Source organism: Macrotis lagotis, chromosome X (genome assembly GCF_037893015.1).
Source record: "Macrotis lagotis isolate mMagLag1 chromosome X, bilby.v1.9.chrom.fasta, whole genome shotgun sequence".
Lineage (NCBI taxonomy): Eukaryota > Metazoa > Chordata > Mammalia > Peramelemorphia > Peramelidae > Macrotis > Macrotis lagotis.
In genome coordinates this window covers 74,956,555-74,983,521 of record NC_133666.1, presented here as the reverse complement: position 1 = coordinate 74,983,521, position 26,967 = coordinate 74,956,555, and the positions used below count along the sequence as shown (strand labels likewise).

The 26,967-nt window shown below is 40.4% G+C and overlaps 1 long non-coding RNA gene across 11 annotated transcripts in view; it reads right to left on the bottom strand.

Annotated features, from left to right (window-relative positions):
- The window catches only part of LOC141497734 (uncharacterized), a 73,787-nt gene that overhangs the window by 5,943 nt on the left and 40,877 nt on the right, over positions 1 to 26,967 (bottom strand). For 3 of the 11 annotated variants that reach the window (XR_012471428.1, XR_012471429.1, XR_012471426.1), the window contains exons 1-3: positions 5,862 to 9,690; positions 5,350 to 5,752; positions 2,525 to 5,218 (exon numbers count right to left, since the gene is read on the bottom strand). This is a non-coding gene — a long non-coding RNA (uncharacterized LOC141497734). Of the gene's footprint in view, positions 1 to 908; positions 2,184 to 2,524; positions 5,219 to 5,349; positions 5,753 to 5,861; positions 9,691 to 26,967 lie in introns of those variants that run through there. The other 8 variants (XR_012471432.1, XR_012471431.1, XR_012471430.1 and 5 more) reach the window with 8 other exon arrangements.

Here is a 26,967-nt window from a genome sequence, read left to right as displayed (position 1 = left end):
TGATCAAAGTATATGTATGCATGATTTTATAAACCTTTGGACATAGTTCCAAATTGCTCTACAGAATGATTGAATCAACATTCAACTTCATCAATAATGCATTAATGTTTTTATTTTCCCACATCCCCTCCAACATTAGTCATTTTCTTTTTTCTGTTAAGTGAGATAGATGTAGTAATAGCTCAGTGTTGTTTTAATTTGCATTTCCCAGTTCAAAAGTGGTTTAGAGCATTTTTTCATATGACAATAGATAGCTTGTTTGAAATCTACCTGTTTATATCCCTTTGAGTATTTATCAATTGAGAAATGAATCTTATTTCTATCCATTTAATTTAGCTTTTTGAAATATTTGAGAAATCAGGTCTTTATCAGATAAACTTGTAAAAAAATTTTCACCATAATGATTAGCAAACTATTTATTTCCCTCCATCCTATTTTTCCCTTATCTTACTCTCTTCTTTCACCCTACCCATTCTAAAACATGTGACTCTTCCTTTCTTCTCCCCTTCCTATTTTCCTGTATAAGATAAATTTTTATACTCAACTGAGTGTGTATGTTATTTTTTCTTAAAAACCAGTTATGATGAGCATAAGGTTCACATCCTTTCCCCAACCTCCCCCTTCACTGTAAAACCTATTTTATAACTCTTATGTCAGACTAATTATTTTGTTCTACCTCTCCCTTTCCTCTTTTTCCAGTGCAGTCTTTTTCTTGCACCCTTCTCATTCCTTTCTCCAATGTTGTAGATCATCATCTCATCATATTCCACTGGCACCCAAGTCTTCTGTCTCTCTATAGTCCTTCTAACTGCTCTAACCATGAAAAAGATTTTAGGATTTAGAAGTATCATTTTCCTAAGTAGGAATATAAACAGTTTAATCCCTTATCATTTCTCTTTCTTGTTTACCTCATAATGTGCCTTTTGAGTCTTGTCTTTTTGCAAGTCAAATTTTCAGCTCAGGTCTTTTTATCAGGAATGCTTGAAATCCTCTATTTCATTGAATGTCCACTGCTTTTCAATTTTGATGGCTTCGTGATTCTGGGTTGGAATACTAGCTCTTTTGTCCTCTGGAATATCGTGTTTGATAGCCTCTGATTTTTTAATATAGAAACTGCTATATATTGTGCAATCCTGACAGTGACTTCTTGAATTGGTTTTTTTTTTTTTTTTGGTTTGTTTTCTTTTTTCAGCTTGCAATATTTTCTCCTTGAACTGAGAGCTCTGTAATTTCACTATAATATTTTTGGAAATTTTCATTTTGGAATGTCTTTCAGGAGGTGATCAGTAGATTCTCTCAATTTCTATTTCCACGGCTGGTTCTAGAATGTCAGGGCATTTTTGGTGATAATTTCATGAAAGATGATGTCCAGGCTTGTTTTTGGATCATGACTTTCAGTTACTCCAATAATTACTAAGTTATCTCTTCTGGATCTATTTTTCCAGGTCAGTTGTTTACCAATAAGATATTTCACCTTTTTTCTCCTTTTTCATTCTTTTGATTTTTTGGTTGTTTTTTTGTTGTCTCATAGAGTCATTTAGTACTGACTTGCCCAATTCTTATTTTTAGGAATGATTTTTTTCAGTGATGTTTTGTATCTCCTTTCCTATTTAGTCAATTTTAAGGTGTTGTTTCTTTTTCTGAGCTGTTGACTTTTTGTTCTTCTCCCCTACTTATGTGATTTTTAAAATCCTAAGTTTTTCCTAGAGAATTTTTGGGCTTGAGACCAATTCATATTCCTCTTTGAAGTTTCATATGTGGGTGTTGTGACGTTGCTGTTCTTTTCAGAGGTTGCATTTTGATCTTCCCAATCACCACAGTAGCTTTTTATGGCAGGACTTTTTTTCTTTTGCTCATTTTACAGCCTATTTCATGATTTTTAAAATTGAGCTCTGTTCCAGGTAGACAGGGGGCACTGTTTCAAGTTTCTTGCACTGGGGATAATCATTGGTTTCAAGCCACAATGCTGGTGGCTTGCCAACTGTGCTGGGGTGGTCTGGGTTCTAGCGCTAGGGCCTCACAGCTATCCTGCTGTGCCAAAAGCCTGCTGAGTGAATATTACAAGGTCATGGTTGCTTGGAAAGAAGCCTACTGCTGGCTTGCGGTGACATCACCTGAACTGGGCTGCACTCCTCTTTTGCCCAAGTGAGACAGATTTTTTTCCAACAATGCTTCTAAGTTACCTTGAGTAAGAAAATTGTTTCATTTATCTTTCTGTTGATTCTGCTGCTAGAGCCTAGATTTTTTTGGAGGCCAGATTTAATGCTATTTTAAGGGTAACTGGGACAACTCAGCCAACTTCCTGGCTTTTCTATGCCAACTTCTTCAAGCTGGTTAACTCCTTCTAACTTGCATTGGCCAGACCATAGAAAAGATAAAGTCTTCCCTCTTGCTTAAACACTAGATATCTCTTTGCAGTAGCTTTGCAAGAGAGAGGGAGAGAAACAGATTTGAGGGAGAGACTACCATCATATTTCCCTGGAATGCAGTGGCAAGGCCCAGAAATAAGGAGGTCTCCTCATACCTGTGTTTTGGAACTCTCTTCAAAGTCAGGTTTCTTCTAGCTGAATCTGCCAAAGATGTGGAGAAAGAATCTTCCTCTTCCAGCCCATCTTCTTGCTGAGTTACCTACTGGTCTGATACTGAAAAAGTGAGAGTCTTCCCTGTGCTCCCCTCTGAACTACTCACAGGCTAGTCATGTTTTTGGCTGGAGAAAAGGAGAGAAGGAGGGAGGTCGAGAGAGACAGAGACAGAATATCTTTCCCTTCTGCTAGTTATCTCTTTGCTGTGGTTTCATTGGCTTGACCCTGGAAAAGAGTCTTCCCCTAGTTGTCCTCCATCATACTTACCCTGGATATTTCTTTGCTGGAGAGAAAAAGAGAATAAAGGTAAGTTCCTTTCTACCTCCCTCCTGGTGGTCTTGTTGCAGCAATAGTCTTGCCTCCTGGGTCAGGGAGACAGAGAGGGTCTCCTTATGTTCATGTTCAGAGAAAGAGGGTCCAGGGGGTTTCTTCTGATTCTCTCTCTTTTCTAGATTTCACTTACTACAATCCTGTTGGCTGAAACCAGTGAAAAAGAGAGGGACAAAAAGAGAACAATAGAGACAGAGAGACAGAGACAGAGGCAGAGGCAGACAGAGACAGAATATCTTGCTCTTGTTGGTTATCTCTTTGGTGTACTTTCATTGGCTTGACCCTGGAAAAAAGGATCTTCCCTCTACATATCCTCCCCCATACTTACACCCTGGCCCAGATAAGTTCCTCTCTATCCTCCCTCCTGGTGGTCTTCTTGCAGCAGTAGTGTTACTTCCTGGGCCAGAGCAACAGAGAGGGTCTCCTGTTCTTGTCCTTGGACCTGCTGACTGAGATTGAGGGGGCATCTCTCTTTTTGAACTTCACTTACTACAGTCCTGTTGACTGAATCCAATGAAAGAATGAGAGAGAGAGAGACAGATATACAGAGAGAGAGGAAGACAGAGTGACAAAGAGAGAAAGAGCTACAGAGAGACAGAGACACAGAGAATATCTTCCTCTTGTCGGTTGTCTCATTGGCTTAACTCTGGAAAAGAGAGTCTTCCCCCAGTTATCCTCTCCCATACTTACATCCTGGACATCTCTTTGCTGGAGAGAGAAAGAGAGGAAATATAAGTTCCTCTCTACCTCCCTCCTGGTGGTCTTCTTGCAGCCCCAGTCTTGCTTCCTGGACCAGGGGACCAGAGAGGGTCTCCTGTTCTTGTCCTTGGACCTGCTAACTGGGATCAGAGAAACAAAGAGGGTCCAGGGGGACATCTCTTGATTCTCTCTTTTCTGGACTTACTACAGTCCTGTTGGCCGAGTCCAGAGACAGAGAATACCTTGCCCTTGCTGGTTATCTCTTTGCTGTGGTCTCATTGGCTTGTCCCTATAAGAGAATCTTCCCCTAGATATACCCCCCCTCCCATACTTAGACCCTGGACATCTCTTTGCTGGAGAGAGAAAGAGAGGAAATATAAGTTCCTCTCCACCTCCCTCCTGGTGGTCTTCTTGAAGCAGTAGTCTTGCTTTCTGGACCAGGGGAACAGAGAGGGTCTCTTTCTGTTCTTGTCCTTGGACCTGCTAACTGGGATCAGAGAAACAAAGAGGGTCCTGGGGGACATCCCTTGATTCTCTCTTTTCTGGACTTACTACAGTCCTGTTGGTTGAGTCCAGAGAGAGAATACCTTACCCTTGCTGGTTATCTCTTTGCTGCAGTCTCATTGGCTTGTCCCTATAAAAGAGAGCCTTGCCCTAGTTACCCTCCCCCATACTTACATCCTGGACATCTCTTTGCTGGAGATAGAAAGAGGGGAAATTTTTTTTAAATTCCTCTCTATCTTCCTCCTGGTGGTCTTCTTGCAGCAGTAGTCTTGCCTCCTGGGCCAGGGGAAAAGAGAAGGACTCCTTCTGTTCTTGTCCTTGGATCTGCTAACTAGGTTTAAGGCAACAAAGAGGACCCAGGGAAGCATTTCCTGATTCTCTGTCTTTTTTTGAACTTTAGTCTTGTTGACTGCATCCAGAGACAGAGAGACAGAATATCTTTCCACCTCATATTGGTTATCTCTTTACTATGATCTCATTGGCTTGTCCCTGTAAAAGAGAGTCTTTCCCTAGTTATCCTCCCCCATACTTACACCCTGGACATCTCTTTGCTGGAGAGAGAAAGAGAGGAAAGATAAGTTCCTCTCTATCTCCCTCCCGGTGGTCTTCTTGCAGCAGCAGTCTTGCTTCCTGGGCCAGGGAACAGAGAGGGTCTCCTTCTGTTCTTGTCCTTGGACCTGCTAACTGGGATCAGAGAAACAAAGAGGGTCCAGGGGGACATCTCTTGATTCTCCCTTTTCTGGACTTACTACAGTCCTGTTGGCCAAGTCCAGAGACAGAGAATACCTTGCCAATTATCTCTTTGCTGCAGTCTCATTGGCTTGTCCCTATAAAAGAGAATCTTCCCCTAGTTATCCTTCCCCATACTTACACCCTGGACATCTCTTTGCTGGAGAGAGAAATAAAGGAAAGATAAGTTCCTCTCTATCTCCCTTCCTGGTGGTCTTCTTGCAGCAGTAGTCTTGCCTCCTGGGCCAGGAGACAGAGAGGGTCTCCTTCTGTTCTGGACTTGCTGATTGGGAACAGAGAAGCAAAGAGGGCCCAGAGGGGCATCTCCTGATTCTCTCTTTTTTTCTGGACTTCACTTACTTCAGTTTTGTTGGCTGAGTTCAAAGAATAAGAGAAAGAGAGACAGAGAGAACATTTTGTTTTTGCTGGTTATCTCTTTGCTGTGGTCTCATTGACTTGACCCTGGAAAAGAGTCTTCCCTCTAGTTATCCTCCCCAACACTTACATCCTGGACATCTCTTTGCTGGAGAGAGAAAGAGAGGATTATAAATTCTTCTCTACCTCCCTCCTGATGGTCTTCTTGCAACAGAAGTCTTGCTTCCTGCCCCAGGAAGACAGAGAAAAGCTAGTTCTATTCTTGTCCTAGGGTCTGTTGACTGGGATCAAAGAAACAAAGAGGGCCAAGGGGGAGATCTCCTGATTCTCTCTCTTTTCTGGACTTCAATTTACTACAATCCTGTTGGCTGAGTACAGTTAAAAAATGCGAGAGAGAGAGAGAGAGAGAGAGAGAGAGAGAGACAGAGACAGAGAAAGAATCTTCCTTTTTCAGCACATCATCTCCTTGCCAAGCTCTTATTGGACAGAATTAGTAAAAGAATCTTCTCCATGGCTCATCTCTTTGGAATAGTCTTGTGGGAGAGAAAGAGAAAAAGAGATGTGGGTGAGAGACTCTTTACCTCCTCATACATTACTCCAATATGCTGATGAGGCCAAGAAATAAAGAGGGTCTCCCCATACCTGGGTCCTAGTACTCTCTTCAAAGTCAGGTTTCTGTTAGCTGAATCTGTCCAAGAAGGGGGAAGAAGAGGGAGAAGGAGGAGAGAAACAATCTTCCTCTTCTAGCTCGTCTTCTCCCTGCTGAGTGCCTACTGGTCTAATCCTGAAAAAGAGTCTTCACTTTGTTCTCCTCCCCCTGTTCACATGCTGTCTTTGTAAGAAAGATTAAGGGAGACAGGGAAAGACACACACACACACACACACACACACACACACACACACAAAGAGAGAGAGAGACAGACACACACGGGGCAGAGAGGCAGAGACAGAGAATTGAGAATTCATATTGAACAGATCCTGGAAAAAAAGCAAAAGTCTTTTCTATTGCTTACACATTAGTAATTTCTTTGCTGAAGTTTTCTGGGAGACAAACAGAGATGGGACAAATAGTTCCCCAACCTCTCATAATTTGTTTTTTTCTGCTGGCAAGGCCCAGAAATAAAGAGTCTCCCAACTGCTGTCTTCTAGAATTCTCTTCTCAGGAGGACTACTACTAGCTAACAAGAAGAATTGAAAGGTGTGTGTGTGTGTGTGTGTGTGTGTGTGTGTGTGTATGTGTATGCATGTGGGGGGGCTCTTTCCTACCTTCCCATTGTTTGTTTCATTGCAGCAGTTTTGCTGGCAGGATCCAGAGAAACAAGAAATTGTTCTCCAAACATCCCTTACTGTCCTTTTGAACAGACTGAGGTTGAAAAGTCTCTTCACTACTTTTCTTGTGACCTGGGTAGGCCCAATAAAGCTTAGGAACAGCACATTTAGATGGAATGGATAGAGTAGAAATGGGAGAGAGTGGGAGTTTCCAAAATTTCCGTACTTTGCTGTCATTTCTATTTCTTGAATCTTCTGTCAACATGCTTCCTCTCTGGGAATTTCCCTCTTCTTACCTGTATCTTTCTCAATATTCTCCTGTTCTTCATTCCAGCCATTTTGAACTCACCAGCTCAATAAGACCTTAATTTTCTGGCTGCTGCTTGTCCCTTCCACTCAACAATCTCTTTCTCAGTTTGGAGGCTTCATTTTTACCTCCCATTGCCCTTGAATTTATCTTGAGATACTCCTAACTAGATGAATAATCATTCTTTTCATTGATGAATAATATCTCAAACCTTTTCCCTTCATTATACTTCACTTTTTCTTAGATCCTGTTCCCACATGTCTACCACTCTGCTGTTCCATTCAGGGGATTGAAGTCTTAGTCTGTTTTTCCTTTCATCCACGTCTACCATTCCAAACTTTTCCAAAGGTAAATAAATATTCACTACAGTTCAACTGCTCTGTCTCTCTACTTCTCTATGGCAACATACACAAATCTCCTTTTCCTATAATTCAACTCTCAGTGTCTATGGCTTTCCCTGAATTTGTCTTACACAATTCAATTCTTCCTCTCTGTCTCATTCTGCCAACAACCTCTACAACTGTCTGTTATTTCTTCCTTCTGTCATGCTTTCTTTTGCCTTTAACATTCAGTCCTTTCACAGGGATCTCTCCCTTCACAAAACTTGAAGCAAATCTTTTCTTACAATACACCTTTCATCTTCTTAATCTCCCTTCTGGAAGAGCTCTTAATATATTAATGTATTCAGATATCCATTCCCAGACAGTTCTTTTGATGCTTCTTTCATAGTTAACCCCACTGCTGCATATACAAATCACTAATCCTTTAATTCACCTCTCAATGTGGATGGTTTTTCTTGCATCTGTCTCACACAATTCAGTGCTTCCTCTCCTCATCTTCCCGCCTATTCACAAGTTCTCCATCCATCTATTTCATACCGACAATCTTGTCAAACTAGTCATCTATTCCTTTTCGGGCCTCCATTTTTCTTTGACCTTCAGTCTTGCTCTGTTATTCTGCCAGATTTAAACTCCATCACTCAGAGGCTTTTCTGTGCTCTACCTGCATATACTTATGTTTTTAAATTCTAATATTTCAGCCTGCATCAGTCTTTACATTCATGAACATGTCAGTCAAGCTTTCCCTTTCAACCCTTCCTTCTGTTGCTTGGATTCTCATCAAATAGTGCTAAAGCAATTCATTAAGACAGGTAGACACATTCTCATTCCAGACACTTTTAACTATCATTCATCTCCAAATTTTTCTCCTTCTCCATACAAGGTCCATTCATGGCACTTCTCTCAATGTCTGTGACTTTAAAGGCACCAGTCTCTACCAATTCATCTCTTTCTCCCTATATCTTTCTAGCAACATGATTCACATTCCAGACATTGCTGACTCACCAGAGTCAGATCAAAACTTTCATCCTTTCTTGACAGACTGCTCCTTTCACTCAATCATCATTTTCCCTCATCACGTCTGGATAGCTTCCATTTATCCCCCCTCAGCTTTGTCTCTAACTTACATTCCCCACAATTTATCTTTATATATTCCTACCTCATATGTATTAATTTTTTCAACTCATAAATATCTTAATCAGCATTTCTTCTAAATTGCAACTCTCCTTTTCTTGGACCCTGCTCCCACGTGTCTCCCATGCTGTTCTTCCATTAAAGGATTCATGTCTCAGAGAGTCTGTATTTCCTTTCATCCTTCCAAACTTCTCCAGAAACAAATCAATATTCACAACACTGTGACACTCATTTTTTCATAGTCCTTTTTGTATTCCTGTTAAGAGAGTCATATCTCCTTTTCTGTTTCCCTCCAGTCATCCAAAAACTCTCCATTCTTCTATTGCTGCCACACCAGCTCTACTCACCCTAGCATCACAACCTTTCTGAGTTTTCTAACCACTGAAATTTGCCTTTGTTCTACCTAGTTTCACGTCTTCATCTCAGACACTGAACATTGCAACCTTCTTTGTGCCTTCCTGATGATTCTCTGCCATCATGGATGAATCTTTCATTCATTTTATTCAATTTGTAGGCATTCTAGCTCTCCCACCCAGATTTAGGAGAGACTCCATTCACTGATCAGTCAGTTCTTCTCCATTCCTTAATTTCCAGGTTCTAAATCCCTCCATATCCAAAGGATGCCACTTGCCACTTCTCTTTCTCTGTCATAATTGAAAATTCTTTCTCTTCCTCTCTCTAACTCTCTCACCTCTAACACTCCTTGAATGACTATCCTCAGCCTGCCTAAACTCTCTGAGCATCCATTTATGACTGACATTTAGTAATTATTTCTACATTGCATCTCTCCCTGAAGATTGCTCTTCACAAAGCTTTGTCTCTCTTATTTCACCCATCTAGTCACTCTTGCATTTAATTGCAAACTGGCTCTGCCTCTCCACATCCCTCCAACTATCCATTCTCTCTGCAATTCTGTCTCTAGGATTAGGTTTAGCATCAGATAACCTCTCCGACCACAGAGCACTGCCACCTTTACAAATCATCCAAGGCTTGAGAACTACCAAAGGCCTGACATCTACCTAATTTTACTCAGACTTTAAAAAAGCTGACTTTCAGATACCCCAAACTGTGGCATTTTCCCCATGCAATTCCATGTGACTCTAATTGACTCTACTATTACATGTCTCTTTTTTTCCTGTTCTGTGCCCTAAGCTGTTTCTCACTCTCCTTGTCCTTCTGGTCATTTGAGCCCCAAACAGCTGGTTTTTCCCTGCAGGTATCAAGCTAGCTACATTCTCCCCCATTCATCCATTGATGACTCACTATCTTGGCCCAACCACTAATCTCAGTCTCATACATGTGTTAGTCTTAGCTCCTGATCAACTATATATCACAATCTGCTGTTTCTGTGCTGTCATCTCTGCATTCTGAATTCTTTCACATACTGTGCCTCTAAGAACAATTTGACACATCAAATGGCTAGATCGTGTTCCTTTCTTTTTTATTTTTTAGGTTTTTTTCTAGGCAAAAACTTGCCCACAATCACACAGCTAGGTAATTATTAAGTGTCTGAGGCTGGATTTGAACTCAGGTACTCCTGACCCCAGGGCTGGTGCTCTATCCACTGTGCCACCTAGCTGCCCCTAGATCATGTTCCTTGATTTACTTCACAACCTAGACATCTCAGAGATGACTCCCCCTGTTAGCTTCAAATGATTCCTTAACAACACTAGCTCGATTTTTCTACTCACATTAGACATGTCACCCAAGCCATTACTCCTCCCATCAAACTAAATCTCATTCCCTTTCTCCACATTCAAATCTCTTTTTCACTAGAACAGATTTCTCCTGTCCACTCACTTTCCATGCAAGCATTTCTAGAAATACTGGTCTTCCTCCATTTATATTTTGTCTGATATTCACCCTCTCCTCATTCATGCATCTCTCACTTTTTACTCAGGTCCACTGACACTCACTTCCTTTCTGAGTTTCCCCTTCCATCTCCCTCTTGACCTCTTGTTCCTACATGACTGCATCTCTCCCTGAAGACTGCTCTCCATAAAGTTTTGTCTCTCTTGCTTCACCCTTCCAGTCACTCTTAATTTTACATAACCAACTGGCTGAGGCACTCCACATTCCTCCAACTATCCACTCTCTCTGCAATTCTGCATTTCTCAAGGATTAGGCAACAGTTAACACCTGCTACCACACAGTATTGCCACCCTTACAAATGATCCAAGGCTTGAGGACACCAAGAGGCCTGACATCTACATCATTTTAATCAATCAGACTTTAAACCTGACATAGCTTGGTCCATTCAGACAACTGTCACTCTGGCATATTTTCCATTCAATCCTATGAGACTCAAGTTGGCTCTACAGTTATATGCCTCTTTTTCCTGTTTTATGCCCTAAGCTGTCTCTCACTCTTCTTGTCCTTCTGTTCATTTGAGCCCCAAACAGCTGGTCTTTCCATGGAGGCATCTCTCAAAGTCCAAACATTTCCATGGACAATCTCCATTCACTACTATGCATCTCTCAAGAGCCAGATCTCTCCTAGTAGGTCACCCAAGCCAATCCTATCTCTCCACCATAAGTTAGAGGTTCTTTCCATCCATTCATTTCATACTCACTACCTAGGCCCAATCACTAATCTCTGCCTTTTTCAACAGTTAGTCCCATCTTCATTCAATCACACAGCACAATCTACCTTTTCCTTGCAGTCATCTCTACTTTCTGCAATCTATCATAGTCTCTGTTTAAAAGAATCTTCCTACATATCACCTGGCTGTTTCTATTCCTCCATTTCCTTGACAAGCAAGCTTTCTGCCACATTACTCCTTCCTTTAGCTTCAAGTGACTTCCTTAAGGACGCTAACTCGATTTTTCCACTCATGCTACACTTGCCATCAAGGTTATCACTCCATTCATCAACTTGAACCTCATTCCCTTTCACCATACTCAGGTCTCTTTTCCCCATAACAGATTTCTTCTGACCTCTTGCTCTTCTTCTAGAAATTCTGCTCTCCCTGCATTTGAAACTTGTCAGACATAGACACTCTCCCCCATCCAATCATTTCTCACTTTTTCCTTAGGTCCACTTACACATCACTTCCTTTCTGGGCTTCCCTTCCATCTCTCCATATCTGACTTTGATCTCTTGTTCCCATATGATATCTCTACCTGAAGACTGTTCTTCATAAAACTTTGTCTCTCTTGCTTCACCCTTCCAGTCACTCTTCCTTTCCATAGCAAACTGGCTCTGTCTCTCCACATTCCTCCAACTATCCATTCTCTCTGCAATTCTTCAAGTCTTCAGGATTAGATTTAGGCAACAGGTAACCTCTCCTACCACAGAGCACTGCCACCTTTCCAAATCATGCAAGCCTTGAGGACTCCCAGATGTCTGACATCTACCTCATTGTACTCAGATTTTCTAAAACCTGACTTAGCTTTGTCCATTCAGAAACCTAAAACTGTAGCATTTTCCCCATGCAATCCCATGTGACTCCAGTAGGCTCTTCTGTTACATGCCCCTTCTTTTCTGTTCTGTGCCCTAAGATATCTCTCAGTTTCCTTATCACTGTGGTCATCTGAGCCCCAAACAGCTGGTTTTTCCCTGAAGGCATCTCTCAAAGTCCAAACGTTTCCATGGACAATCTCCATTCAATACTATGCATCTCTCCAGACCCAGAACTCTAGCAGGCCACCCAAGTCAACATTTCTCTCCACCATAAGTTAGAGCTTCTCTATCCAACCATTTCGCACTCACTGCCTAGGAATAATCACTAATCTCTTCTTTTCCCTTCAGTTAGTCCCATCTTCCATTAAAGCACACATCACAATCTAGCTTTTCCTTGATGTCATCTCTGCTTTCTGCAATCCTATCACATAATGTGCCTATAAAAAAGTTCCTACACATTATTCTGCTGGTCATATTCCTCCATTTATTTTGGCAACCTAGCTTTGTTAGACCTTGCTCCTTCCTTTAATTTTAAATGATTTCCTTAAGGAAATTAACTATTTTTCCATTCAGGCATATACTTCTCACCCAGCTCATCTCTCCAATTATCAGCCTCAACCTCCTGCACTTCCTTCATATTCAAATCACCTATTCACTAGAACAGATTGCTGCAGTCCTCACACTCTCCAATGCAAGCATTTCTAGAAATTCTGTTCTCTCTACACTTTTATCTTGTTTGATATTCACACTCTCCCCATTCATTCACTTCTCATTTTTTCCTCAGGTTCACTCACACATCACTTCCTTCCTGGGCTTCCCCTTCCATCGCCCCATCTCTGACTTTGACCTCTTGTTTCTACATTGAAGCTCTCCCTGAAGACTGCTCTTCATACAGCTTTGTCTCTCTTGATTCACCCATCCAGTCATTCTTCCATTTACATAGCAAACAGGCTCTGTCTCTCCACATCCCTCCAATTATCCATTCTCTCTGAAATTCTGCAAGTCTCCAGGATTAGATTTAGGCAACAGGTAACCTCTCCTACCACAGAGCGCTGCCACCTTTCCAAATCATCCAAGCCTTGAGGACTCCCAGAGGTCTGACATCTACCTTATTTTACTCAGACTTTATAAGCCTGACTACACTTTGTCCAGACACCTAAAACTGTAATATTTTTTCCATTCAATCTCCAATTCATCTTCATTCAATCCAGTAGGCTCTACCATTACACATCTGATTCCTGTACTATGCTCTAAGCTGTCTCACACTCTCTTTGTCCATGCTGGCATCTGAGTCCTATGCCCTGAATGTGTCTCTCAGAGTCCTAACATCTCAATGAATAATACTCATTCATTACTATGCCTCTCTCAAGATCCAGATCTCACTTAGCCTGTCACTCTAGTCCAAGACTTCTCTCTATCTTCAGGTCTCAAGCTAGCTACATTTTCCCCCATTCATCCATTGATGACTCACTATCTTGGCCCAACCACTAATCTCAGTCTCATACATGTGTTAGTCTCAGCTCCTGATCAACTATATATCACAGTCTACTGTCTGTTCTGTCATCTCTGCATTCTGAATTTTATCACATACTGTGCCTCTAAGAACAATTTGAAACATCACATGGCTAGGTTATGTTCCTTGATTTACTTCGCAACCTAGACATCTCAGAGATGACTCCCTCTGTTAACTTCAAATGATTCCTTAAGAACACTAGCTCGATTTTTCCATTCATGTTTCACATGTTACCCAAGTCATGACTCCATCCATCAACTGAAACCTCATTCCTTTTCTCCATATTCAAATCTCCTTTTCACTAGAACAGAGTTCTCCTGTCCACTTGCTTTCTATGCAAGCATTTCTAGAAATACAGATCTTTCTCCATTCATATAATTGCATGCTATTCCCATTCTCCCTATCCATGCATCTTTCACTTTTTACTCAGGCCCACTGACATCACTTCTTTTCTGGGCTTCCCCTTCCATTTCCCCCTCTCTGACTTTTCACCTCTTGTTCCTGTACTGCATCTCTCGCTGAAGACTGCTCTCCATACAGCTGTGTCTCTCCTACTTCACCCATCCAGTCACTCTTCCATGTACAAAGCAAACTGGCTCCAGCACTCCACATCCCTCAAACTTTCCATAGTCTCTGCAATCCTGCATGACTCCAGAATTAGGTTTAGGCAACAGGTTACCTCTCCTACCACAGAGCACTGCTACCCTTACAAATCATCTAAGGCTTGAGGACTCCCATCGATCTAACGTACACCTCATTTTAATCAATCAGACTTTCTAAAACATGACTCATCTTTGCCCATTCAGGCACCTAATACTCTGGTATTTTTCCCATTCAATCCCATGTGACTCCAGTTGGCTCTAACATTACATATCTTTTTTTTTTATTGTTCTATACCCTAAACTGTCTCTCACTCTCCTAGTCCCTGTGTAATTTGAGCCCCAAATACCTGATCTGTCCCTTCAGGCATCTCTCAAAGTCCAAACGTTTCCATGAATGATCTCTATTCATTACTATGCATCTCTCCAGATCCAGATCTATCCTAGAAGGTCACTCAAGCCAAACCTGTCTCTCCACCATAAGTTAGAGGTTCTCCATCCAACCTTTTCACACTCACTGCCTAGGAACAATCATTAATCTCTTCCTTTCCCATCAGTTAGTCCCATCTTCCAATCAACCACACATCAGTCTAGTTTTTCCTTGCTGTCAACTCTGCTTTCTGCAATCTCTCACATACTGTGCCTATAAGAACCTTCCCAAACATCATCCTGCTCTTCATATTGCTCCATTTACTTGGCAAGCTATCTTTCTTAGACATTACTCCTGCCTTTATCTTTAAATGACTTCCTTAAAACACTACCTCTATTTTTCCATGCTAGTGTATACTTATAACCCAGCTCATTTCTCCAATTATCAACCTAAACCTTCTTCCTTTTCTCCATATTGAAATCTCCTTTTCATGATGACTGATTTCTGCTGTCCTCTCCTTCATGCAAACATTTCTGGAAATACTACTCTTCTTCCATTTATATTCTGTCAGATACTCTCTAATCCCATTCACTCACTTCTCACTTTTTTCCTAAAGTACACTCACACATCATTTCCTTTCTGGGCTTTTGTCTCTCCATCTCTGACTTTGACTTCTTGTTCCTACATTGCATCTCTCCCTTGAAGCCCTTTGTCTCTCTTGCTTCACCCATCCAGTCACTCTTCCATTTAATTGCAAACAGGCTGTCATTCTACATCCCTCCAGCTATCCATTCTCTGCAACTCTGCACTTTTCCAGAGCACTGCCACCTTTACAAATCATCCAAGGCTTTCAGGACTTCAAGAGGCCTGACATCTACCTCATTTTACTCAGACTTTCTAAACCTGATTTAGCTTTCTCCATTCAGAAACCTAAAACTGTGCCATTTTCCCCACTCAGTCCCATGTGACTCCAGCTGACTCTACTATTACATGCCCCCTTTTTCCTGTTCTGTGCCCTAAACTGTCTTTCACTCTCCTTGTCCTTCTGGTCATTTGAGCCCCAAACGGTTGGTCTTTCCCTGCAGGCATCCTTCAAAGTCCAAATGTTTTCATAGACAATCTACATTCAATACTACACATCTCTCCAGAGCCAGATCTCTCCTGGAAACCACTCTAGTCAATCACTTGTCTCTACCATAAGGTACAGTTTCTCCATCCAACCATTTCAAACTCACTACCTTGGCCCAATCCCTAACCTCCTCCTTTCCCATCAGTTAGTCCCATCTTCTGTTCAACCACACCACACAGTCTAGCTTTGCCTTGCTGTCATCTCTCCTTTCTGAAATTTATCACAAGCTGTCCCAGTGAGAATCTTCCTATACATCACCCAGCTGATCATATTCCTCCATTTACTTGGCAAGCTAGCTTTCTTAGACACTGCTCCTTCCTTTAGCTTCAAATGATTTCCTCAAGGACAGTAACTCTATATTTCCACTTTCATATATACTTCTCACCCAGGTCATCACTTCATCCATCACCTCAACCTCATTCCCTTTCTCTGTATTCAAATCTCCTTTTCAGGACAGCAGATTCCTTCTGTCCTCTGGCTCCTCATGAAAACATATCTTGAAATACTGTGCTTCTTCCATTTGTATCCTGTCTGATATTCACACTCTCCCTTCCATTCATTTCTCATGTTTTCCTTAGGTCTACTCACACAATCCCTTCCTTTTTGGATTTCCCCTTCTGTCTCCTCATCTCTGACTTTTATCTCTTGCTTCTACTTTGTATCTCTCCCTGAAGACTGCTCTCCATATAGCTTTGTCTTTCTTGCTTCACCCATCTAGTTACTCTTGCATTTAATTGCAAACTGGCTCTGTCTCTCCACATCCCTCCAACTATCCATTCTCTCTACAATTCTGCAAGTCTCCAGGATTAGATTTAGGCAACAGGTAACCTCTTCTACCACAGAGCACTGCCACCTTTCCAAATCATCCAGGCCTTGAGGACTCTCAGAGGTCTGTCATCTACCTCATTTTACTCAATCAGACTTTATAAACCTGACTTAACTTTGTCCATCCAAACACCTAAAACTGTGATCTTTTTTTCCATTCAATCTCATGTGACTCCAGGAGTCTTCTACCATTACATGCCTTATTCCTGTACTATGCTCTAAGCTGTCTCTCACTCTCTTTCTCCATGCTGGCATCTGAGCCCTATACAGCTGGTTTTCCCCTGAAGGTGTCTCTCAAAGTTCAAGCATCTCCATGAATAATCCCCATTCATTACTGTGCCTCTCTCAAGAGCCAGATCTCACCTAGCTTGTCACTCTAGTCCAAGACTTCTCTCTATCTTCAAGTCTCAAGCTAGCTACTCCTCCATCCATCCATTCCTGACTCAGTATCTATACCCAATCACTAATCTCAGTTTCATAAATTAATCTCATTTTTAATATTTTTTTCAAGGCAATAGGGTTAAGTGGCTTGCCCAAGGCCACACAGGTACATTAATCTCATTTTACAATCATCCATATAACACAGTATATATCTAGTGTTTCCATGCTGTCATCTCTGCTTTCTAAATTCTATTATGTTCTGTGCTTATAAGAACATTTTGACACATCATGTGGCTAGATCATGATCCTTGATTTACTTGGCAACCTATCTTTCTCAGACATTATTCCTTCTTTTATCTTCAAATGACTTCCCTAACAGTATATCTATTTTTCCACTCACTTGTTACCCAGCTCATCACTCCATCCATCAACCTAAAAACCTCATTCCCTTTCCCCATCTTCAGATCTCTTTTTCACTAGAAGATATTTCTGCTGTCCTCTTGCTCTCCATACCAGCATTTCTAGAAATTCTGCTTTCCTTCTATTTGAATCCCATCTGATATTCACACTCTCCCCTCCTTTCATTTTTCACTTTTTTCCTAAGGTCCACTCACACATCACTTCTTTTCTGGGCTTTCCCTTCCATCTCCCAATGCCTGAATTTGACCCCTTGTTCCTACATGACTGCATCTCTCCCCGAAGACTGCTCTCCATACAGCTTTGTCTCTCTTGCTTCATCTATCCAGTCATTCTTCCATAAACTGGCTCTGTCTCTCCACATCCCTGCAACTATCCATTCTCTCTGCAATCCTGCAAGTCTCCAGAATTAGGTTTAGGCAACAGGTACTACACAGTATTGACACCCTTACAAATCATCCAAGGCCTGAGGACTCCCAGAAGCCTGATAGCTACCTCATTTTATTCAATCAGTCTTAATAAAATATAACTTAGCTGGGTCCATTCAGACTCCTAATGTGACATTTTTCCCCCCATTCAAACCCATGTAACTCCAGTAGGCTCTACCATTACATGCCTCTTACTCCTGTACTATGCTCTAAGCTATTCTCCCTTTGTCTGTGCTGGCATCTGAGCCCCATACAGTATGTTTTTTTTTCCTGGAAGCATCTCTCAATGTCCAAACCTCTCCAAGAACAATCTCTATTCACTACTATGCATCGCTCAAATTAGATTTCTCCAAGTAGGGCACTCTAGCCAATTACCTCTCTCCAACATCAGCTAAGGTTTTCTATTCAACCATTTCACACTCACTGCCTAGGACCCATCACTAGTCTCTTCCTATCCCTTCAGTTAGTCCCATCTTCCATTCAACCACACATCACAGTCTAACATTTCCTTGCAGTCATCTTTCTCCAATCTCTCACATACTGTGCCTCTAAGCACATTTTGGCACACCACAGGGCTGGATCATGTTCCTTGATTTATTTGGCAACCTAGCTTTGTCAGACATTGCTCCTGCCTTTAGCTTCAAATGACTTTCTAAAGAGTACCAACTCTCTTTCCATTCAAGTATACACTTGTCACCCAGCTCATCTCTCCATTTACCAACCTAAACCTCATTCTCTTTCTCCATACTCAGATCTCTTTTTCACCATAACAGATTTCTGCTGTCCTCTCATTCTCCATGTGAACATTTCTAGAAATTCTGCTCTTCCTCCACTTGCACATCGCCTGTATTCATACCCTTAAAGATTACCTAGCTGTGTGGCCTTGAGCAAGTCACTTAAACCCCATTGCCTTGCAAAAAGAAAGAAAAACCAAAACAAAAAGGGTGCAGTTTTTTTAAATTTTTTTTTTTGCAAGGCAATGGGGTTAAGTGGCTTGCCCAAGGCCACATGGCTAGGTAATTATTAAGTGTCTGAGGCCAGATTTGAACTCAGGTACTCCTGACTCCAAGGCCAGTGCTCTATCCACTGTGCCACCTAGCCACCCCATGGGTACAGTTTTAATAGTTTCTATTAATTCCTAAGTCAGTCTCACTTCTTCTCCACTACTTAATTTCCATACTCCAATTCCCTGTACTATGGATGCCATTTCTCATTTTTTACCACAACTCCCTCTCTTTGACTGTCTATCCTCAGTTATCTGGCCTGCTCAAACTCTCTGGGAATTCAGCTCTGACTGACTTGTACCTCCTATTCCTACACTCCCTGAAGACTGCCCTCCAAATTATTTCATCCATCCAGTCATTCTTCCATTCAACTAGCAAACTAGTTCTGTCTCTCCATATCCCTCTAGCCATTCTCTGCAATCTTGCATGTCTCCAGGATTATGTTTAGGCAACAGATAACTTCTACCACAGAGGACTGCCACCCTTCCAAATCATCCAAGCCTTGAGGACTCCAGAGCCCTAACATCTACCTCATTTTATTCTGTCAAACTTTATAAAACATGACTTAGCTGTGTCTATTTAGACACCTATTATTGTGACATTCTTTCCATTCCATCCTATATGACTCCAGTTGACTCTACTATTACATGCTTCTTTTTCCTGTACTATGCCATAAGCTGTCTCTCACTCTCTTTGTCCATATGTGCACTGGAACCCCAAATAGCTGATTTTTCCTGCAGGCATCTCTCAAAGTCCAAATATCTCCATGAATAATGCCCAGTCATTACTATGCCTCTCTCAATATCCAGATCTCTCCTAGCAGGCCACTCTAATCCATGACTTCTTTCTATCTTCAGACCTCAAGCTAGCTACATGCTCCCCTCATCCATCCATTGCTTACTCTCTGTCTTTTTTTAAATTTATTTTTATTAAAGACATTATTTGAGTTTTACAATTTTCCCCCCAATCTTACTTCCCTCCCCCCACCCCCCCACAGAAAGCACTCTGTCAGTCTTTACTTTGCTTACTCTCTATCTATGTGCAATCACTAATCTCAGTCTCATGCATCTTATCTTCCAACCATACACCACAGTCTAACATTTCCTTGCAGTCATCTCTGCTTTTTGCAATCTATTACATACTGTGCCTGTAAGAATCTTCCTACACACACACACACACACACACACATACACACGGCTGGATCATTTTCCTCAATTTACCTGGCAAGCTAGTTTTCTCAGACATTACTCCTTCTTTTTGCTTCAAATGAGTTATTTAAGGACTCTAACTCTATTTTTCCATTCAAGCACATACTTGTCAGTCAGATCCATCTCTCTATTCATTGACTTAAACCTCACTCCTTTTCTCCATACTCAAATATCTTTTTTCACCATAATAGATTTCTGTGGTCCTCTCACTTTCCACACATGTATTTCTAGAAATTCTACTCTTCCTCCACTTGCATCTTGTCTATATTCACACACTTCCCATTCATCCATTTCTCATTTCCTCCTCTGGCCCACTCATGTATCACTTTCTTTCTGGGCTTCCCCTTCCATCCCTCCATCTCCATTTATCAATTGCAATGAATGCCTCCATCTCTGCCCTTGTTGAGCCTTTCATCCTTCTGTCTGTTGTTTTGTCTTTCCCCATTTAGCTCTCGCACAAGGATTCATTATCTCTCTTCAGGAAAATGTCAAACCTTTTGTTGCAATACACTTTTTTGCTTTTTTTGCAAGGCAATGGAGTTAAGTGACTTGCCCAAGGCCACACAGCTAGGTAATTATTAAGTGTCTGAGACTGGATTTGAACTCAGGTCCTCCTGACTCCAGGGCTGGTGCTCTATTCCCTGTGCCATGCTGCCCCAACAATAATACCTTCAATCTGCTTAACCTCACTTGTGGAAGAACTCATAATTTATAAGTTCATTCTGACATCCACCCACTTTGATCATCCCTAGCCCCATTGCTCTTATATACCAAAGTCCTTTGCCCATAATTTAACTCTGAATATTGAGGTCTCTCCCACTATCAGTCTACAGCTATTCATCTCCTCTTTCTTGACATTTTTCAGCCTATCCACAATTTCTCTATCCTCCCATTTTGTAAGCAATTCTCTTGTTCAAGGGGTCATCTCCTCTCTTTGCTTTCTTTGCTTTTTGACCTCACTGGTGGCCTGTCTTTCTGGAGGTTTTCATCCACCCCTCTCAGTCTTTTCTACCTTCTACTTTCACTTTTTTTTCCATTTCTAAAATTTAACATTTTAATTTGACTCAGTCTTTTTGTTTATGATCTTGGCAGTAGTCAAGTTTTCTCTTTCATTCCAATCTTCTGTTGCTTGGACTCACTCTTTTTTCTGATGGTGAAATGTTTAGTATTTGCCATGATTTTATTTTTTTTGAATTATAAAGATTTTATTTATTTTGAGTTTTACAGGTTTCCCCCAATCTTACTTCCCTCCCCCCACCCCCCCCCAGAGAGCAATCTGCCAGTCTTTACATTGTTTCCATGGTATACATTGATCCAAATTGAATGTGATGAGAGAGAAATTAATCAGATCCTTAAGGAAGAAACAAGGTATAAAACATAGCACAATCAGACAATAAGATATCAGATTTTTTTTCTAAATTAAAGGGAATAGTCCTTGGTCTCTGTTCAAACTCCACAGTTCTTTCTCTGGATACAGATGATATTCTCCATTGTAGACAACCCCAAATTGTCCCTTCTTAGACTCTCTTCTCACTTTATTCGAATTTTCAACCAGGGATGCAATTCTTATCCCTCTCATTTCATCATTCAACCATCTCTAAATTTCTCTCCTTTTTCTATGCAAGGTCCATTCAGGACACTTCTCTCAATGTCTATGACTCAAAAGCCACTGGTCTCTACCAATTCACCACTATTTCTAGGTATCTTTCTCACTATCCTCATGATCCACCATTCCAGCCATTTCTGATTAACAAGAGTCAAACCAAAACTCTCATCTTTCCTCTGCTGCTTTCTCCTTATGCTTAACCATCTTGTTCCTTCAACTTGTTTCTATGTCCTCCACTTAATCCCTCAGATTCATCCCTAAATTTCATTCTACCTAATTTATCTTTAGACATTCCAACCTCATGATTTTTTGTTTTTTCCATTCACACATATTTCAATTGATCTTTCTTGAACATTACACCTCTTATTATCATGGACCCTGCCCCCATGTGTCCCCCATTCTTTTGTTCCTTTCAGTGTCCAAGTCTTAGAGTTTGTTTTTCCTTTCATCCATCCAATCCTCTCCAGAAAGAAATCTATATTCACTGCACTTTGACATTCTTTGTCATACACTTCTTGTATTCCTATTGAGAGAGTCGTTTCTCCCTTCCTTACCATCCCAATTCTCTCTATCCATCCCTTGCTGCCATTCTAGTTTTACCCAACCTTCCATTACATCCTTTCTGGCCCCCTTACCACCAAAACTCTCCTGTGCTCTACCTGTTTTCATGTCTTCATCTATGACACTCTGGACCTTTCTACCTCCTTTCTTGCCTCCCTCTGATGATTTTCCACTGGAGCCTATGTCTCTTTCCCTGATTCTATTCATTTCTCAGGCATTCTGGTTCTTGTTTATATTATATATCTCATCTGCAATTCCATCCATCAACCTAAACCTCACTCTACTTCACCATACTTAAATCTCCTTTTCACTATAACAGGTTTCTGCAGTCCTCTCATTCTCCATGCAAGCATTTCTAGAAATAACGTTCTCCCTTTACTTGTATCTCGACTGATATTCCCATCCTCCCCATACATCCATTTCTCACTTTTTCCTCAGGTCCACTCATGCATCACTTCCTTTCTGGGCTTTCCCTTCCATCTCCCCATCTCTGAATTTGATCTCTTGTTCCTAACATTGCATCTCTCCCCAAAGACTGCTCTCCATTCAGCTTTGTTTCTCTTACTTCACCCATCTCATCATGCTTCCATTTAACTAGCAAATTGGCTCTGTCTCTCCACATCCCTCCAATTATCCCTTCTATTTTGTTGTTCCATTCAGGGATCCAAGTCTCAGAGTGTCTGTTTTTCCTTTCATCCACATATACCAATCCAAACTTCTCCAGAAACAAATCTATATTCACTACACTTTAACACTCATTTTGCATGTTGCTCCTTGTATCCCTAATCTAGAGAGCCATATCTCCTTCTATGCCTTACTCTATCCATACCAATATTCTCAATCTGTCTCTATCTGCCACCCTAGCTCTACACAACCTTCCATCACATCCTTTCTTGGCTCTCTTACCACTGAACCTCTCCTTTGCTCTATTTTCATGTCTTTATCTCTGCTAATCTGGACCGTTACCTCCCTTCTTCCCTTCCTGATGATTCTCCACTCTACACTTTCACTCTCATTCATTTTATTCCTTTCCATGGTATTCTGGCTCTTGCTTATATTCCACCCTTTTTTCTTGAATTGTCCTCTCTCATATCTCAAAATCCTTTTTTCTTTACCAAGCACCCAGCTTTGGATGTCTCCCTTCATCCATCTCTCAGTATCTATCTCTCCTTTTCTATTCCTTTATCTCTATGCTCTACTTCTCTTCATTCCCACAGGCTGCCTCCTGTCTCTGCCCAAAGTGACCTTTCCTTATCTTCCTGATTTCTCCCAATCACCTCTTATTCTCTTAGACTCTCTCTAACCTTTACTTTGGGGCTTGTTCCAACTCTCCAGGAATCTGACTGACTTTTATCTTTTTTTGTACATTGCATCTCCCTCTGACAACTGTTATTCATACCCCTTTGTCTCTGTAATTTCACCCATCTTGACACTTTTCTTTTTCACTAGCAATTCAACTCTGCCTCTCCACATCTCTTCAAATAATTATCTACTCTCTCAGCATTTCTGCATGTCACCATGACTTAGATGGATCAACTCTCCTTCCACAAAGGCACTGCTCCCTTCAACCTCATCCAAGGTTTGAGAACTCCCAGGGGCCTGACATCTTCCTCCCTTCATCCTATCCACCTTCACAAAAACAGGTATTTCTTTCTACATTCACTCACCTGACACTGTGACATTCCTTCCATTCACTCACCTTTCACTCCAGCTGCCTCATGCATGACAGGTCTCTTTTTCTTCAGTGATGCTCCAATATGTTTTTCCATTCTCCTCTTCCATTCAGGTAACTCTGGCAAATAGTTAATTTTTCTCTGCAGGCGTCTCTCAAAATCTAACTTCTCCTTTAACAATCTCCCTTCACTACAATACATCTCTCAATATCCAGATCTCTCCTAGCATGGTGCTCTAGCTAATAACATCTATCTTTAGGTCTCCAACTTTCTAGAGGCTCTCCAAGTATCCATTTCTCACTTACTGCCTATGCCCAATCACTAATTTTCCCTGCCTGGGCAACTGTAAAAATGTCACACAAGTCTTTTCTTACAATGTACCTTCCATCTGCTTAACCTCACTTCCTGAAGAACTCCCACTCTATTATTTAATTCAGACATTCATTTAATTTCCCAGACAGGCATTTCAATTCATTTCTCTTTATGTTTCCAATCATACATGTCTCATTCTATAGATTTTCCAAGTCATCAATCTCCCAGTCAGGGACTTTCAGTCACCCAACTCTTTCTGTATAGGCATCTGGATTCATTTTTCTGTTTCTTCATATATAGATTTCTCTATTAAGTTGTTATCACTGCATACATTATTCTGCTGATTCTGATCATCTACCTCTGCATCAGTTCATAAAGGTCTCTCTAGTTTCTTTTAAAGTTGTCCATTTATCATATCTTAGGGCACTGTTATATTAACATAACATGATTTATTAAGCTATCTGCCCACTAGAAAGACTTCAGTCTTAGTTTCCAATATTTGGTTGTCACAAACAGCATAAGGATAAATATTTTCGTACACATATACTTGTCCACCTCCTTTGATTTTTTTTTGACATAGGGGCCTACTTATGGTATAGCCATAGTTTGAAAGGCTTTTCTAGTTTCAAATTCCTTTTCAGAATATCTGGCCCAATTTCACAGCTTCCTCAACTATATACTAGTGTAACCTATTTTCCCATATCACTCCAACATTTGTCATTTTGATGTCTTTTTTGACAGTCTGATAGGTGTGAAGCAGAACCTCAAAGTTGTTTTAATTTGCATTTCTCTAATTATTAAGGATTTAGATCATTTTTTATATGATTGGTAACTTCATGTTTATATCTTTTGGCTATTTATCTATTTAGGAATGACTCTTAATCATATAAATTTGAATCTATTCTTTATATATCTTAGAAATGAGAGCTTTATCAGAAAAAATTGTTGCCAAAGTTTTTTCTAGTTACCTTCTTCCTTTATAGCTTTTACTATATTAGATTTGCATGTGCAAATCCCTTTTAATTTGCTATATTAAAAATTGTCTTTTATTTTATATGATCCTCTCTATTACTTGCTTCATCATGAACTCTTACTTTATATATAAGAAAGGTAATTTCTGCCTTGCTGCTCTGTTTTCAATGTGACTTTTAAAATCTAAATCATGTATTCATTTAGAACTTGTCTTGGCATATGGTGTTGTTCTAAACCTAATTCCTGCTAGAATGCTGTCCAGTTTTCCCAGCATATTCTTCAAATAGTGAATTCTCCCTCTAGCAACTGGGATCTCAAAGGGTTTATCAAACACTGCACAGCTATGCTTATTGGCTTCTCTGTATTGTGTTCCTAATCTGTCCCTCTGATCAACTTCAGATTCTTCCAAATCATTTTAATTACTAATTTGTAATACAGTTTGAGATCTTCCCACTTTAGAAATATTTCCTTTGAGATTCTTGACTTTTTTTTCTTACACATGAATATCGTTATTTTTTCAAGCTTTGTAAAATATACTTTTGAGAAACTTTACTTTGTAAAACATATTTAGTGGGGGCGGCTAGGTGGCGCAGTGGATAGAGCACCGGCCCTGGAGTCAGAGTACCTGAGTTCAAATCCGGTCTCAGACACTTAATAATTACCTATCTGTGTGGCCTTGGGCAAGCCACTTAACCCCATTTGCCTTGCAAAAAAGCTAAAAAAAAAAAAGAAGATGAGGGAGGTAGAGAGAGAGAGAGATGGGTGACGGGAAGATTTATTTTATATCCTGCAGCTTTGCTGAAGTTAGTAATTCAATTAAACTTTGTAGTTAGCTCTCTATGGTTCTCTAATAATATATTTTTAGTATATAATCAATATTATTTTAGTATATATATACTATATGTATAATTAGTATATATTATTGTATATATAGTATATCTTCTGCACAAAGCAATAATTTTTTTCTTTGCCTGTTCTCATTGTCTAAATTCCTTTTTCTTGTCTTATTTCTCTGGCAAACCTTTCTAGGACTATATTAAATGTTGATAGTGGGAATGCTTTTCTTTCCTTTATCTCTGACTTTACTATAAAACCATTGAACTTTTTGCTTTTGTGTTTGTATTTGCTTTTGTATATAGATATATATTATGTACAATATTAAGGAAAGGTCTACTTATTTCTATGATGTTTAGAAGTAACATAAATAAATGGTAGATTTTGTTATAAAGGCTTTTCAACATCTCTTGATATATTCATATGGTTTCTATCATTTACATTATTCACATGGATTATGTTTATACTCTTCCATCTTGTCTATTCTTCAACATTCATAGATTTTTTTTTTATCAGTCTTTCTGAACATATATGTCTCCTTTAAGGATTGAAGATTCAAATTGTAGATTTCTCTGTATCTCAATGCCTCTTTCCCGACTATGCAGTTCTACTCCACAAGGTCTGTCAAGTCATTTTTCCTCTTCCATTTGGAGTCTGTCTATTCATTCATCTCTCCTTTAATAGATCTTTATAATCATCCATCCATCTTTCTCTATTTACCATTTATCCACTTTTTTAACTGAATGAGGCTTATAAACCATGTATCTCTTCTTGTCAAAGTTCATACATTCTTTGCTATTTAGATCACCTTATTCATACACTATTGACTCTTTGCCTCTCCACTGAATGTCTCTCTCTTTTGTGTATCTCCAAACATCTACTTCTTATTTTCTCGTTCTCTTCAAGCATGTTCCTCTAATGATTCAATAATCAAAATCTTCACTCTCTTCATCTCCTCAAAACATTTTTTTTAGGTTTTTGCAAGGCAAGTGGGGTTAAGTGGCTTGCCCAAGGCCACACAGCTAGGTAATTATTAAGTGTCTGAGACCGGATTTGAACCCAGGGACTCCTGACTCCAGGGCGGGTGCTTTATCCACTGCGCCACCTAGCTGCCCCTCCTCAAAACATTCAACTCTCACTTTGTACATTTCTACATTCATCCACATTATAGGATCTAGACCTCTGTGGTCACTCAACCCTCACTGTCTACGTCTCTCTAACAGTTCATCTATCATTGTCTAGGTCTCTCCCATTCATATATTTTTGCTTGAGTCTTTTGAGCATCTATTCCTCCATGCTAAGTTTCCATATATACACATTTCTCACTGTTTTTTTTTTCATTCATGTATCCATCACTGTTTATGTCTCTCCCATCCTGTCCCTCTCTTTTGCTCTCTTCATCCAAGCATCTCTCATTCTTTTGTTCTAAGCATTAAACTCACATTCTGCAGATTTCTCTATTCATC